Source organism: Heloderma suspectum, chromosome 5, assembly GCF_057233095.1.
Source record: "Heloderma suspectum isolate Gila_16-S chromosome 5, 16-S_ref, whole genome shotgun sequence".
Lineage (NCBI taxonomy): Eukaryota > Metazoa > Chordata > Lepidosauria > Squamata > Helodermatidae > Heloderma > Heloderma suspectum.
In genome coordinates, this window is record NC_139462.1 from 97,858,537 (window position 1) to 97,872,521 (window position 13,985).

Here is a 13,985-nt window from a genome sequence, read left to right on the forward strand (position 1 = left end):
CTACAACTCCCAGCATTCCTGAGCCAGACTTCTTGCTCTCTAAACATGCATAGGATTGCACCCTTACTGAGTCATGTATAACAGACACATACACAGAGACCAGCTAAGCACTAGTCTATTGCAGAAGAGCGTTGTTCTAATTTCTCAAAGGCCTGTCAGACTCAGAATGTTTCTATTAGCAGTAGATGCAGAAAATGTTTAAAGAAATGTAAATAAGTTGAGGAATCTGTAGAGCAGGTTTAAAACATAATAAAAACTTTGGGTCCTTTTCTGCAAAATAAGTAAGTAAATAAATGCTAGGAATGTTGCATGAGTACTTTGTGGTTTACTACAAAGTGGTTTTTGAAGACCTAAAAGTGAAAATGTGGTCTCCAGTCCCACTGTTTTCATTAATCTGCTTTTTTTGCTATGCAAATATGAGAAGGTAAATGTGTTTTTATTATAAGTGCATAACATTAATAAAAGTTTAAAAGTATAAATGTGTTTTCTTGTTTGTAGGGCACTTTTGAAGTTTAATTAAAAAATGTCTCCATACACAAGTGTTTTATTGATTTGGCTTGGCAACTCCCTAATAGACTAGGAATGCAGAAAGCGAAGAGGATCTAAAGAGCCTCTTGTTGAGGGTGAAAGTGGAGAGTGCAAAAGCTGGTTTGAAACTCAACATTAAAAAAACTAAGATCATGGCACCTGGCCCCATCACTTCCTGGCATATAGAAGGGGAAGAAATGGAAGTAGTGACAGATTTTATTTTCTTGGGCTCCAAGATCACCCCAGACGGTGACTGTAGCCATGAAATTAAAAGACGCTTGCTCCTTGGGAGGAAAGCTATGGCAAACCTAGACAGCATAGTAAGAAGCAGAGACATCACCTTGCCGACAAAGGTTCGTATAATCAAAGCTAAGGTTTTCCCAGTAGCAACGTATGGCTGTGACAGCTGGACTATAAGGAAGGCTGAGCGCTGAAGAATCGATGCTTTCGAACTGTGGTGCTGGAGAAGACTCTTACGAGTCCCCTGGACTGCAAGGAGGTCAAATCAGGCCATCCTAAAGGAAATCAACCCTGACTGCTCATTGGAAGGACAGATCCTGAAGCTGAAGCTCAAATATTTTGGCCACCTAATGCAAAGAGAAAACTCCCTGGAAAAGACCCTGATGCAGGGAAAGATTGAAGGCAAAAGGAGAAGGGGACGGCAGAGGATGAGATGGCTAGATAGCATCACGGATGCAATGAATATGGACTTGAGCACACTCCGGGAGAGAGAGAGAGCGCAGAACAGGAAGGTCTGGCGTGCTATGGTCCATGGGGTCATGAAGAGTCGGACACAACTGAACGACTGAACAACAACAACAACAACATGTAGCATCTGTCAAAATATGAAGATCTGTGTACACCTACCTGCACAGCATTGCAAGAGAGTGAACACAGTAGACCTGTGGAGAGCTGTATCTGTTCCTGTGGAGAGCATCTGGGTAAAAATAAACAGAGAAATATATGAAAGCAACACTGTGATTGAAGTCTACTACATGCTGCTGCACCAAGGAGAGGATGTGGATGATGCTTTCCTGAAACAAATTACAGATGTTTCAGGAAGCAAGAATGAGTAGTCATCAGATACCTTGATATTTGCTGTAAGACAAACTGTTAAGCATAGAATATCCAACATAATTAAACTAAGGAATTAGTTACCATAAGATATAGTGATGGTAACCAATTTGGATGGCTTTAAAAGGGGGTTACACAAATTCCTGGAGGAGAAGTCCATCAATGGCTACAAGTCCTGATAGCTATGTGCTACCTCCAGTACAAGAGGCAGTATGTATACCACTTGCTGTGGAACATGGAAGGGAGAGTGCTGTTGCACTTGTGGCCTACCTGTGGGTTCCCAGTCAACAGCTGGTTGGCCACTGTGTTAACAGAATTGTGGGCTAGATGGTCTGATCCAGCATGGCTCTGCTTATATGTTCTTAACAAATTGTGGACATGTCTTGCTGACAACTTCCTCTTTTGGAAGGAAGGAATCAGCTATCCTTAGTGTGAACGTAATCAATAGGGAAGATCAGCAGGAACTTTGGGGATAATGTCCATATAATGCTGGAATCCATGATCTTATGGAAAACCAAAGGTGAGCATAGTCAAATAGGTATCTCGGATTTCAGAAAAGCTGATTTTGATAAGCTCAGAGAAATGGATTCCATGGCCTAATATACCAATAAGAAAGGAGACCAAGGTGGGTAGGAGCTCCTGAAGAAGGAGGCACAATCACAAACAATTCCAATGGGAGAGAGAAATGGGAGACACCTAAAAAGTCAATGTGGCTGCACAAAAAGCTTAGCAAGGAGCCAAAAATAAAAGGGGACTCACCAAGGACAAATACTGACAACAAGCCTAGACTTCTAGAGGCATTGTCAGGAAAGTTAAGCTCAGAATGCACTAAGGTTGGTGGGAGGGGCTGAGAGCAATAAAAGGCCTTTCCAGGTATATTCAAAGCAAGAGGAAGGAAATGGTAGGCTCACTGTTCAGTAAGAATGATGAAATGTTAACAGGTGCCAAAGAGAAGATGGAGTTGCTCAACTCCCTATTTTCTCTGACTTCTTCCAAAAGGAGAAGTGTGTGCAGCCTCATGTAAGTAGGGGTCAGGACTGGAGTTCATGATTGATGGGATGGGATGGGATGGGATGGGGGGAATACTTGGGTTGACTGTAGTACATGTCAGAAGGATCTTGGGATTGTAGTCAATCACAAGCTAAATATGAGGTGTACAAAATATGCATAGTGTGGAGAATGTGGATAGGAAGACAATTTCTCCCTGTCTAATAATCCCATGAAGCTGATTGGTGGGAGATTCAGGACAGATAAAAGGAAGTACTTCACACAGCACATAGTCAAACTATGGAATTGCTACCACAAGACATAGTGATGGCCACCAATTTGGGTGGCTTTAAAACGGGGTTGGACAAATTCCTGGAGGAGAAGGCTATCAATGGCTACTAGTCCTGATAGATCTATGCTACCACCAGTATCAGAGGCAGTATGCCTATGTATACCAGTTCCTGGGGAACATGGGCAGGTGTGTGCTGTTGCCCTCATGTCCTGCTTGTGGGTTTCCTGTCAAAAGGCCACTATGTGAAAAGAATGCTGGACTAGATGGACCCTTGGTCTGATCCAGCATGGCTCTTCTTATGTTCTTATGAGTCAGCAGTGTAATGCAGCTTTTAAAAAGGCTAACTTTATTCTATACTAGCCAGAGGTCATCTGGGGTATTGTGCCTAGTTTGTGTGCTGCACTTAACGAAGGTTGCAGAGAAATTGGATTGGAGTCTATGGTTGTACCTCCTCACTTAATATGAAGCAAGGGTCACTAGTACTGAGCTGCAGTGTCCCCTGCCCCCCCCCCCCCGCACAAATCAAGTTTAAAAAAAACTTTTTTCATCATGGCATCTCCATGCTGGGGGAAACTGTATCTGTTGGACTTTTTTCAACAGAGCATCTGTGGGAAACTGTTCATCCCAATAACATGTGTGGGGGATGGAGTGGGGTGGGGGTGGGAAATGCCTGCTTTCCCGTTTCATTCCAGTGGAGTTAAGCATATATCATATCTGACATGGGGGGGGGGCAGAGAAAGTTTACCCCTCAGAAAACATGCTGCCTATGTGACGAGCCTGGGTTTTCCAGCCTCCCCCCTGGGCGAGTGTTTTCGGGGATGTCCGTGTGCCGGGGGGAGGGGGCAGCGTTCCTATGGTTGCTTTACAATAGACAGAAATTCAACAGGCCTGAAACTTTCCCCTGCCTTTTCTCCTCTTAAGCGCGGCGGCTCCCTAAGCAGCACTGTTATTTATATTTTGGTATAAATACTTTCGAAGCCGGGTATAACCGGCACGACTGTCTACGACGGCTTCCGGAGGAGACGGCAAAGTTTAGATTGTCCCTCAGCAAAAGCGCGGGAGCGGGCTGCCGACAGCCGCGGGCGCGGACTGCAGTTCACGGGGTTGGAGGGGAAGGCGAGCAGGGCAGGGGATTCCCTGAGAGATGCCAGCTGAAACTGAACTATCTCGGGAGCTGCCTGCCTTGTGTTGTTGATGCATCGTTTTTTCCTCTCTGACTGAGCTGAGGGAAGCCTACAGCAGCCGGACGGGCAACCCCGCCACCTCCCCAAACCTTGCTATAAATAGTTGTGGCCCGGCTATGGCCAGATTCCCGGGGCTCAGCGCTCCCCTGTGCAATGGAAAGTCTGAGGCAAAAAAATACCACCGTAAAAATAGCGCACCACCAGGGAATCCGGCGCCGCTGGGGAAGAATTCCAGAGCCTCAGCGCAGGGTTGAGACTGGAAAGGTTATTTCCCGCCCATGCCGTGGTACCCAGCGCTGCCAGCGTTCACCTCCATCTCCCCTCCAGAGTGGCATATTGCCCTCTCAAAGCGCATTAACCCGGCCATTTGAGAGCTCCAAAGATATTTCCGGATGAAGGCCAGCGCTTCCAGATAGATTCTAGAGGAGACGCAGTTTTCCTGCCAGTCTGACATTTAAAAAATGAATGGGGAGAGGTATCACTTTGAGTTTTGCTTCACGTGAGAAAATGTCAACGCACCATCCAAACAAAGGCCAGCTTCGCTGTTCGGGGGTGTCACAACAAGGAAATTTAGGGTAGGCACATTTTTAAATTTCTGGTCAAACTCCTGTGCCTAACACCTGCAAGACAGACAGACATTGGAACTTTCCACATCTCTGTTTGGAAGAGCTTCAAATGTTGAATTTCAGCCATTACACACCTGTTTAAAATGAAAGCAGAAAAAGTGACTGCTCTGCCATAGTTTTATCTCTTTAACCTCATAAAATTCAGTCCATTCTCTCCCTTCCTGCTTCCTTACACAATCACCACTCCTTCTGTATCCAAAGTACACCCTTTACTTGGCTTCTAATCCAATTGATTGTAGAAGCAAATTATATATTAATCTCTACACCTGTGCAGTGATTCAGATTCGGAAGTCAAAGCATGGCGGCCATTTTGTGTACTATCCACCATTTCATGTCACAGGCCGAAGGAAAAAGACTACCCCTAGGGGTGATGTATGGAAATAAATCCATCCCAAAGAAAAAGAAATGCAAGAAAGCAAAGTGGCTCTCTGATGAGGCTTTACAAGTAGCTGAGGAAAGAAGGGAAGCAAAAAGCAAGAGAGAAAGGGGAAGATATATCCAACTGAATGCAGAGTTCCAGAGAACAGCAAGGAGAGACAAGAAGGCCTTCTTAAATGAACAATGCAAAGAAATCGAGGAAAACAACAGAATGGGAAAGACTAGAGATCTTTTCAAGAAAATCGGAGATCTCAAGGGAACGTTTTGTGCAAAGACGGGCATGGTAAAGGACAAAGAAAGCAGGGACCTAACAGAAGCAGATGAGATTAAGAAGAGGTGGAAAGAATACACAGAAGAACTATACAGGAAAGATCTTAATGTCTCTGATAGCCATGAGAGTGCGGTCACTGAACTTGAGCTGGATATCCTAGAGAGTGAAGTCAAGTGGGCCTTAGGAAGCATTACTAACAACAAAGCTAGCGGAAATGACAGTCTTCCAGCTGAGCTATTTAAAATCCTAAAAGATGATGCTGTTGAAGTGCTGCACTCAATATGCCAACAAATTTGGAACACTCAACAGACAAGACTGGAAAAGGTCAGTTTACATTCCAATCCCAAAGAAGGGCAATGCCAAAGAGTGTTTAAACTACCACACAATTGCGCTCATTTCACATGCCAGCGAGGTGATGCTCAAAATCCTACAAGCTAGGCTCCAGCAGCATGTGAACCAAGAACTACCGGAAGTACAAGCTGGGTTTCGAAGAGGCAGAGGAACTAGAGATCAAATCGCCAACATTCTCTGGATCATGGAGAAAACAAGAGAATTCCAGAAAAACATCTATTTCTGCTTCATTGACTACGCGAAAGCCTTTGATTGTGTGGATCACAACAAACTGTGGCAAATTCTTAAAGAGATGGGAGTACTAGACCACCTTACCTGTCTCCTGAGAAACCTGTATGAGGGTCAAGAAGCAACAGTAAGAACCGGACATGGAACAACTGATTGGTTCAAAATTGGGAAAGGAGTACGACAAGGCTGCATATTGTTGCCCTGCTTATTTAATTGATATGCAGAGTACATCATGAGAAACACCAGGTTGGATGAATCACAGGTCAGAATTAAGATTGCCGGGAGAATTATCAACTACCTCAGATATGCAGACGATACCAGCCTAATGGCAGAAAGAGAAGAGGATCGAAACAGCCTCTTGTTGAGGGTGAAAGTGGAGAGTGCAAAAGCTGGTTTGAAACTCAACATTAAAAAAACGAAGATCATGGCATCTGGCCCTATCACTTCCTGGCATATAGAAGGGGAAGAAATGGAAGCAGTGACAGATTTTATTTTCTTGGGCTCCAAGATCACCACAGATGGTGACTGTAGCCATGAAATTAAAAGATGCTTGCTCCTTGGGAGGAAAGCTATGGCAAACCTAGACAGCATAGTAAGAAGCAGAGACATCACCTTGCCGACAAAGGTCCGTCTAATCAAAGCTAAGGTTTTCCCAGTAGTAATGTATGGCTGTGAGAGCTGGACTATAAGGAAGGCTGAGCGCCGAAGAATCGATGATTTCGAACTGTGGTGCTGGAGAAGACTCTTACGAGTGCCCTGGACTGCAAGGAGGTCAAATCAGTCAATCCTAAAGGAAATCAACCCTGACTGCTCATTGGAAGGACAGATCCTGAAGCTGAAGCTCCAATATTTTGGCCACCTAATGCAAAGAGAAAACTCCCTGGAAAAGACCCTGATGCTGGGAAAGATTGAAGGCAAAAGGAGAAGGGGACGGCAGAGGATGAGATGGCTAGATAGCATCACCGATGCAATGAATATGGACTTGAGCACACTCCGGGAGAGAGTGGAGGACAGGAAGGCCTGGCGTGGTATGGTCCATGGGGTCACGAAGAGTCGGACACAACTTAATGACTAAACAACAACAGTGCCCCTGGTGGTCATGGGAGGGAATGCGGACTGCCCTCAGCCAATAAAATGCAACGTAATGCATTTCAATTAGATTCTTGAACTCTGCCTGTCATGCTATAGATACCCCGCATCCACCGTGCCCACTTTATAAACTTTGGGTCATTTGCATACTATACACCCAACCAGTTTTCTCAGGGGGAGGGGTTGATGAGGGAGGATTGGGTTTAATTCCCTTTCTTTTACTTCCCTGTATGAGCCAGCTCCTCATCAACCCCCCCTCCCACCACCAAGTTCCATACATCACTTCTAGGGGAAGTCCTTCTCCTTAGGCCTATGACAGAAAATGGTGGATAGTACATGAAATGGCTGCCATGCTTCGGACTTCTGAATCCGAATCGGTGCACAGGCCTATTAATCTGTATCACTTTGTGAACAGTCTCTTGCACTTTGGCATGTGAAACATGGTTGTCAGGCCCATTTTAATGTTGATTTAAAGTAATATTGCTAATTACATATTTTCCATATTCGCATTTGTCAAAAGAAACATGAACAAAAATAAGGTTTTCCCTGGTAGAGACATTACCCTATAATTTATAATAACAATTGTCAGGAATCTCACCATACAGCTCTATTTAATTGTAAGCGCCCTTGTTCAAGTTTGGTATGTGTGTTGCTCCATATTTTCCTTGATATAAGACATTAATTTAGATCAGAACTACAATGCATGTAAGCAAGACTGAACTGAAGGGCCATGCTAAAGATAGATGTGCTGAACTGTTTAGAAAATATGTTCTGCAATTTAGGGAACTTAGGCTCAGCTCAGAGCATTGTGGAAAGGTGAATGACCAAGGGAGCTATTTTGTGGTTCTTTATTGTTGTTCTTGTTATCATGGAGATTTGTCAAACTGTGTATAAATATTAAAATATAACAGGCAGAGAAATATATTTACTATGGATAGAAGTAATATCAAACAATTGCATTGGAATCTGTTTTTAATATTTAGGCTGCAGTCCTATGCATGTTTAGACAGTAAAATTACAACTTTTCTGTTTAGACATGAAAAAGTCCTGTAAGTTGTAAGACTTTTTTCTGTGTAAACATGCATAGGATTGTGCCCTTAATGTCTTAATTATCAGTTCAAAATCACAGTTTATTTATTCCAGTTACTTATTAGTCACTTTTCAGGGCCAATTCCTCACAAAGAAATGCATACAACAACTGGAAATAATGGAACGTTAGGCAGAATATGTAAGCATAAACTGGACACAACTAAATAGATGATGAAACTACTGTAGACCATTCAGTTAACTTCAGGAAATGTAATAATCAAAAGATACATGGAGGGAGCAATCCTATGGCCGCAATCCTAAGATGGCCTTAGGATATGTGGTTTTTTTGGGAACCGACCTTGGAGCCCATGCTCTGAGGTCGGTTCCTGGAGAACTGACCTCCCCCCTCCTCCATGCTGCCTCGCTCTGCGCTTCGAAGAGGAGCACGGAGTGGCCAAAATGGGGTGTTCTGGGGGATGTTCCAGGGCGGGGAAGGCGGAAATGCCAGTATGACAGAGCCTTCCCCCCTGCTCTGCCTTCCTGCGGCTAGATAGCTGAAATCGGCTGTCTAGCTGCAAATGCAGGGCAGGAGAAGCGCAGAGGGAATGATCCCCTCCGTGCTTCTCCTGCCCTGCACTGGATAGGCAGTCGCCTCTGAGTTTGGAGGCGGCCACCTATCCCCATAGGTTTGCACCCTTAAGGCTTTCTTGAATGCCAGAACTGAAGAGGCCAAGCAAGTGTTAACTGGATTACTGGAAGAATGTTCCACAACTGTGGAGTCACCACCGGGAAGGTCCTGTCTCATGTGCTCACCGACCTAACTGATTTCACCAGTGGGGACATGAGCAGAACCTTGACTAAGATTGTAGATTATGGTCAGAGTCATAAAGATGGAGGCAGTCCTTAACGTAACTTGGTCTGAAACCATTTAGGGCCTTAAAAGTTAATACCAGCATTTAGAACTGGGCCCAGAAATACATTAACAGCCAGTGCAACTGGTGCAAAAGAAATGCCACATCTTCCGACTATCTGGCCCCCATTAGCATTCAGGCTACCACAGTTTACACCAACAAAGTTCTGACCTGCCTTCAGAGATAGCCCCATATAAATCACACATTGCAGTAGTCCAGTTTAGAGATAGCTAGTAACCAAAACCAAGTCCTGGCACTCCAGATAAGGGCCACAGCTAGCATACAAGCTGAGCTGGTAGAAGGCACTCCTAGGTCACTGTTGTTACCTGTGCTTCTCCAGAGAGTGATGAGTCCAATAGCACTTCCAAGCTGTGTACTTGGTCTTTCAAGGGGTATACAACCCAATATAGAACCAGATTAACACATCTATCCAGATCAACAGACCTCCCAGCCCAAGACTTCTATCTTTTCTGGATTCAATTTCAACTTCTTCTCCCTCATCCATCCAGGTACCTTTTGAAGAATTCCACAGCCTCTCTGGCGTTTGTAGGTGGAAAAGAGAGGTAACGCTGCATGCCATCAGGATACTGATGGCAATGCAACCCAAACCTCTGGATGACATCTCCCAGCACATTCATATAGATGTTGAACAGCATGGGAGATAAGATGGAACCTTGAGGCACCCCACAAGCAAGAGGCCATGTGGCAAAACAGAACTCACCCAGCACTACCTTCTGAGAACAACCATCCAAGAAGGACCAGAGTCATTGTAACAGTATGTCTCCTAAGCCCAGCTCAGTCAGGTGAGACAGAAGGATACCATGGTCACTGGTATCAAAAGCTGTGGCACTGAAAGGTCCAGCAAGACTATGAGGGTTACACTCCTACCTGGTGTAACTCAAACACCAAGGCAACTAAGGCTGTTTCCATCCCAAAATCAGACTGGAACCAAGATTAGAATGGATCCAAATAGTCAGTTTCCTCCAAAACTACTTGGAGCTGAACTACATCACCCTCTTCAGCACCATGACCTCAAAGGGGAGATTAGAGACTGGATGTTAGTTGTTGAAGTTTATATGGTCTAAACTAGATTTAATTGGTCAGGGCAGCAATATCGTTTCTTGAAGAACAGCAGGAACAACACCCTTTGTTATAGAAGCATTTACCACCTCTGATGTTCAGGGGTAGAATCCAACTAAAGTCCTACTTAGAGTTGACTCACTGAAATGAATGGGACTTAAGTTAGTCATGACTAACTTAAGTCCCTTTCATTTCAATGGGCCTACTCTAAGTAGGACTTTAGTTGGATTCTACTGCAGGTCTCAAGGTCCTTAATGGGCAACAATCCACAGAGCAAGTTGTGAGTCTCAAACTTCCAAGTAGCTTATCCACATCCTCAGGCTGAACAAGCTGAAAGGTAACCATAACAACATGATTAGATGGCGCTCTAGCGATCTCCATCTTCATCCCTGTCATAACAATGGCATCCAGTTCAGTGCAAATGCAAGTAATTTTACCTGCAAAATGCAAGGCAAATTTGGCTTTTGAGTAAAATTCAGTGGACAGGGCTCTAGTACCTGTCCCACTGGATTCCTATGGGACATCTGCATTGCTGTGGGACATCAGAAACAGCTGAGCTGCAATGTTGCAGAGAAGTAATTTTTTTTTTAACCTGCTTTAAGGTGGGATCTTACCTGTGCTCAGTTGGGCTCATAAGAAGTCTCCTGCCATCTGCACTCTAGATGCCAACCCAATCATTTTTTTTGCTCTTGATTCCTCAGATTACCAAGGAACAGGTACAACTATATGATATGGTCAAGGAGAGGTATGCTTGGGTGTGTCTATGGCCCAAGTTATCTCCCTGTTTCAGCACTGAGTGGAATAATAAAATAATTCTATTAAGTTATTGGGAAAAATAACTTGAAATAGAAATGTATGAAGTTATATTAAGCTGGGTTGGTCCAGAGTGAGGTTAATGCCTCGCTGTATGAAGGAGTCGTGACTGATGCTTTGAAGGAGGCTGTAGTGTGACAGCTCCTGATTAGGCCCACCCTGGATCCAAAGATTTGCGACAACTATCTTACAGTCGTGAACACACCATTTTTAGGTAAGGTGATTGAGAGGGTTGTGGTGGGGCAACTGCAGGCATTCTTGGATGAAACTGATTATCTGGACCCTTTCCATTCTGAGTTCAGGCCTGGTTTTGGAACCAAATTGGCCTTGGTCACCCTACTGAATGACCTTTATTGAGAGAGGGAGTGCAACCTTGCTCCTTTTGCCTGATCTCTTTGTGACTATCGACCATGCTATTGTCTTATTTCAGTTTTGTGGGATGGGTATTGGGGACTGTGGCATTCCTGCCTGCTTACCAGTGAATACCTTTTCTATAAGGCCTTTCTCACAGCAGGCAACGTCTTTCACCACACACACAGTAATGCTGCCACCAGGACTTTTACCTCAGGTCCAACACCTTTACTTCTCTTGTGAGGACACTCTGGCTTTTTATTCTGACATATATTATTCTCTTTTGCCCTTTGGTAGTCATGAACCGTAGGCATAGGATTTTGAAAACCGGATACATATTTAATATTTACAGAATTAAGGTGTGAATCAGTAAAATAACCATTATACTCTCCTCTTGCACATAAATAACAGATCAACAGTAATGTCACTTTAAAACTGTCTGTGTTCCTATCTTCTACACACACTCAATCACCACTCAGATCCTATAAACAGATCCTAGGCACTACCGATCTCTTCCCAATCTCTGTCTCTTCCCTATCTCAAACTCCACAGGCACTGCTCCCTGTTTATTTACCAGTCACAGTCCGGCTGGTAGTTAAGGCTCTGTCAGTAAAATAAGCGTTGCAACCATTATAAAGGGGTAATGAGGGGGTTGGTCGTTCTAACATTCATAAAATCAGAGCAATTTTACCAGTATTCCTGAAATTTACCTCTGCCAGAAAGAAATGTCGGTTTTACATAACCTGAAAATTTCAGGAAGATTGGTAAGAGATTGAGGGAGGGAGGGAGGGAGGGAGGGAGGGAGAGCAGTTTAACATGGAAAAGAAAAAAATCTCGTTCAATCAAAATGAAACTGAAAACCAGGGCTGGCAAGGATATTTGCCCCCGATTTCTGAAGCAATTGTACCTTGTTTTCATCAGTGGTTTCCTGTTGCTACTTTATTGTAGTTGGTGGAATGGGATTTTTTTTTTTTAAAAAAAATCCATTTACTTATTTTAAAAATTGCTTTTATTCGTACAATGAATAAAGTCTATGGGGCTCTCATAACTACGCGCACATTCTGTGCAGTCTCCCTCTCTCCCACCTAAAGCTGTTTTGGAACATGGGGGGGTGCGGGTGCGGGGAGAGTAACTGTAGCGTGGACGAAAAGCATTTACTTTCCAGCACAACAATCCTACGGGTTAGAATAGAACTACTGTGCTTTCTTGTTTGCTGTGTGTGGTGATCTCTTAGTACTCTTATTATACTTAAATATGTTTTTTTTTAAATTAAAGGCATGATTTCTCTGTATTTGGTCATTGCTACTGCTCGTTTCACAGTGCAATCCTATGCATGGCTACTCAGAGGCAAGTTCCATTGTGTGCAATGGGTCTTACTCCCAGGTAAATGTGTAGAGGATTGCAGCATTATGTTTTAAAAACACGACCTTGCTTGAACGGGTGGCTGAGTTTTGTTTTTCCCAAGATATTTATTTAAAGATGAATTTTACATGATTTTTCTCTGGCTGATGACTGTGGCATTACTTTTTTTTTTTTAAACAATTGCCGCTGATGATGGCGGGGAATTGAAATAAAATTAATCTCTCTGTGTCTGTGATCAGCGTTTCTGAGAGCGCTGCGTGTGTTGGGACCATGGTGTTTTGTGAGCGGAGGGTTTAAGCGTCTTCTCCACCACCCATTTTCATCCCGAAATGTCTCTCCTCTAGGGTTAAAAAAAGAAAAAAAAAAGGCTTAACTGATTCCAATGGAGCTTTCTTTTCTTTTTTTAAACCATCTCCCACCCCCCACTCCCATGAGGGGGTGGTATTTCGGGGCGGGGAGAAATGGGGGGAACCTTAAACCTTCCCCTTTTGAAGTGCTATAGTCTCAGTCTGAAGAGAGCATGAAACATGATTGAGGCAGTAGGTATGATTTCTTGATTTATTTGAAGAGGAAAAAAGGAGGTGTGTGTGTGCTTTTTGAGACTTTTTCTGTGCAAACTGGTAACAACTTTGCTTGCTTTGCGGGGTGGTGGTGGTGTCTCTTTCTCTTTATTTAAATATGGATTGTAATTTAAAAGCATAATTTCTCTGTGTTTGATCATTGCTGCTCCTATACACACCTGGGAGTGAGTTTAATTGAACTCAGTGAGGCTTACTTTTGAGAAGCCATGTATAGAATTGCAGCTTTAATGAATTTATTGAATGAAGGAGACAATTTTGGGAAACTGGGTTGACAAGGAGCTGCTGTCTCCATTAGGGCACCCCCTCCTTCATCTGTTCATTTTGGTGCATTGATACTTTTTTCATATATTTATCTCTGCACTCATAAAAAGAGTTGCACACCTGCAAATGAAGAAAATGGTTGGAGGGGCATGATTTGGCTGAGGGGATGGGAAAATGCTGCAAGGCACTGGGGCACTGATGTTTCAACACACTCTTAAAGTTTCTCCTCTGCTCCATGACTTTCTGGCTCAAGTCAGGCAAATATAAGGACAGTAATTTCACATCCTCTCAGGACAATTTCTGTGGACTAAAAAAAAAAGTGCCAACTTCCCAGTTATGCAGGATTTTTTTGTACAGCAGAATCAGAAGTATGCCATATCATCCACTCAGAATGTTTAATTAATTTTTATCACAGAAGCTTCCACATTGCCAATCACTTTTCCAAAAACACTTTTGAGTGAGAGAGGGTTTTTCTTCTGTTTTAGAAATAGATTGAAATTCCATACAAGCTTATTTATTTATTGCATTTTTATTCCACCTTTTAGCCCAAACGTCACCCAAAGCGACTTACAAAGGTAAGACATAAGAT

At 43.5% G+C, this 13,985-nt stretch overlaps 1 protein-coding gene across 1 annotated transcript in view; it reads left to right on the forward strand.

Annotated features, from left to right (window-relative positions):
• Window positions 1-13,012: 13,012 nt before the first annotated feature.
• CORIN (corin, serine peptidase) overlaps window positions 13,013-13,985 on the forward strand; it is a 199,950-nt gene continuing 198,977 nt past the window's right edge. The window contains exons 1-2 of the mRNA XM_084860315.1: window positions 13,013-13,097; window positions 13,942-13,971. The gene's annotated coding sequence lies outside the window, so the exon portion shown is untranslated. The remainder of the gene's footprint in view (window positions 13,098-13,941; window positions 13,972-13,985) is intronic.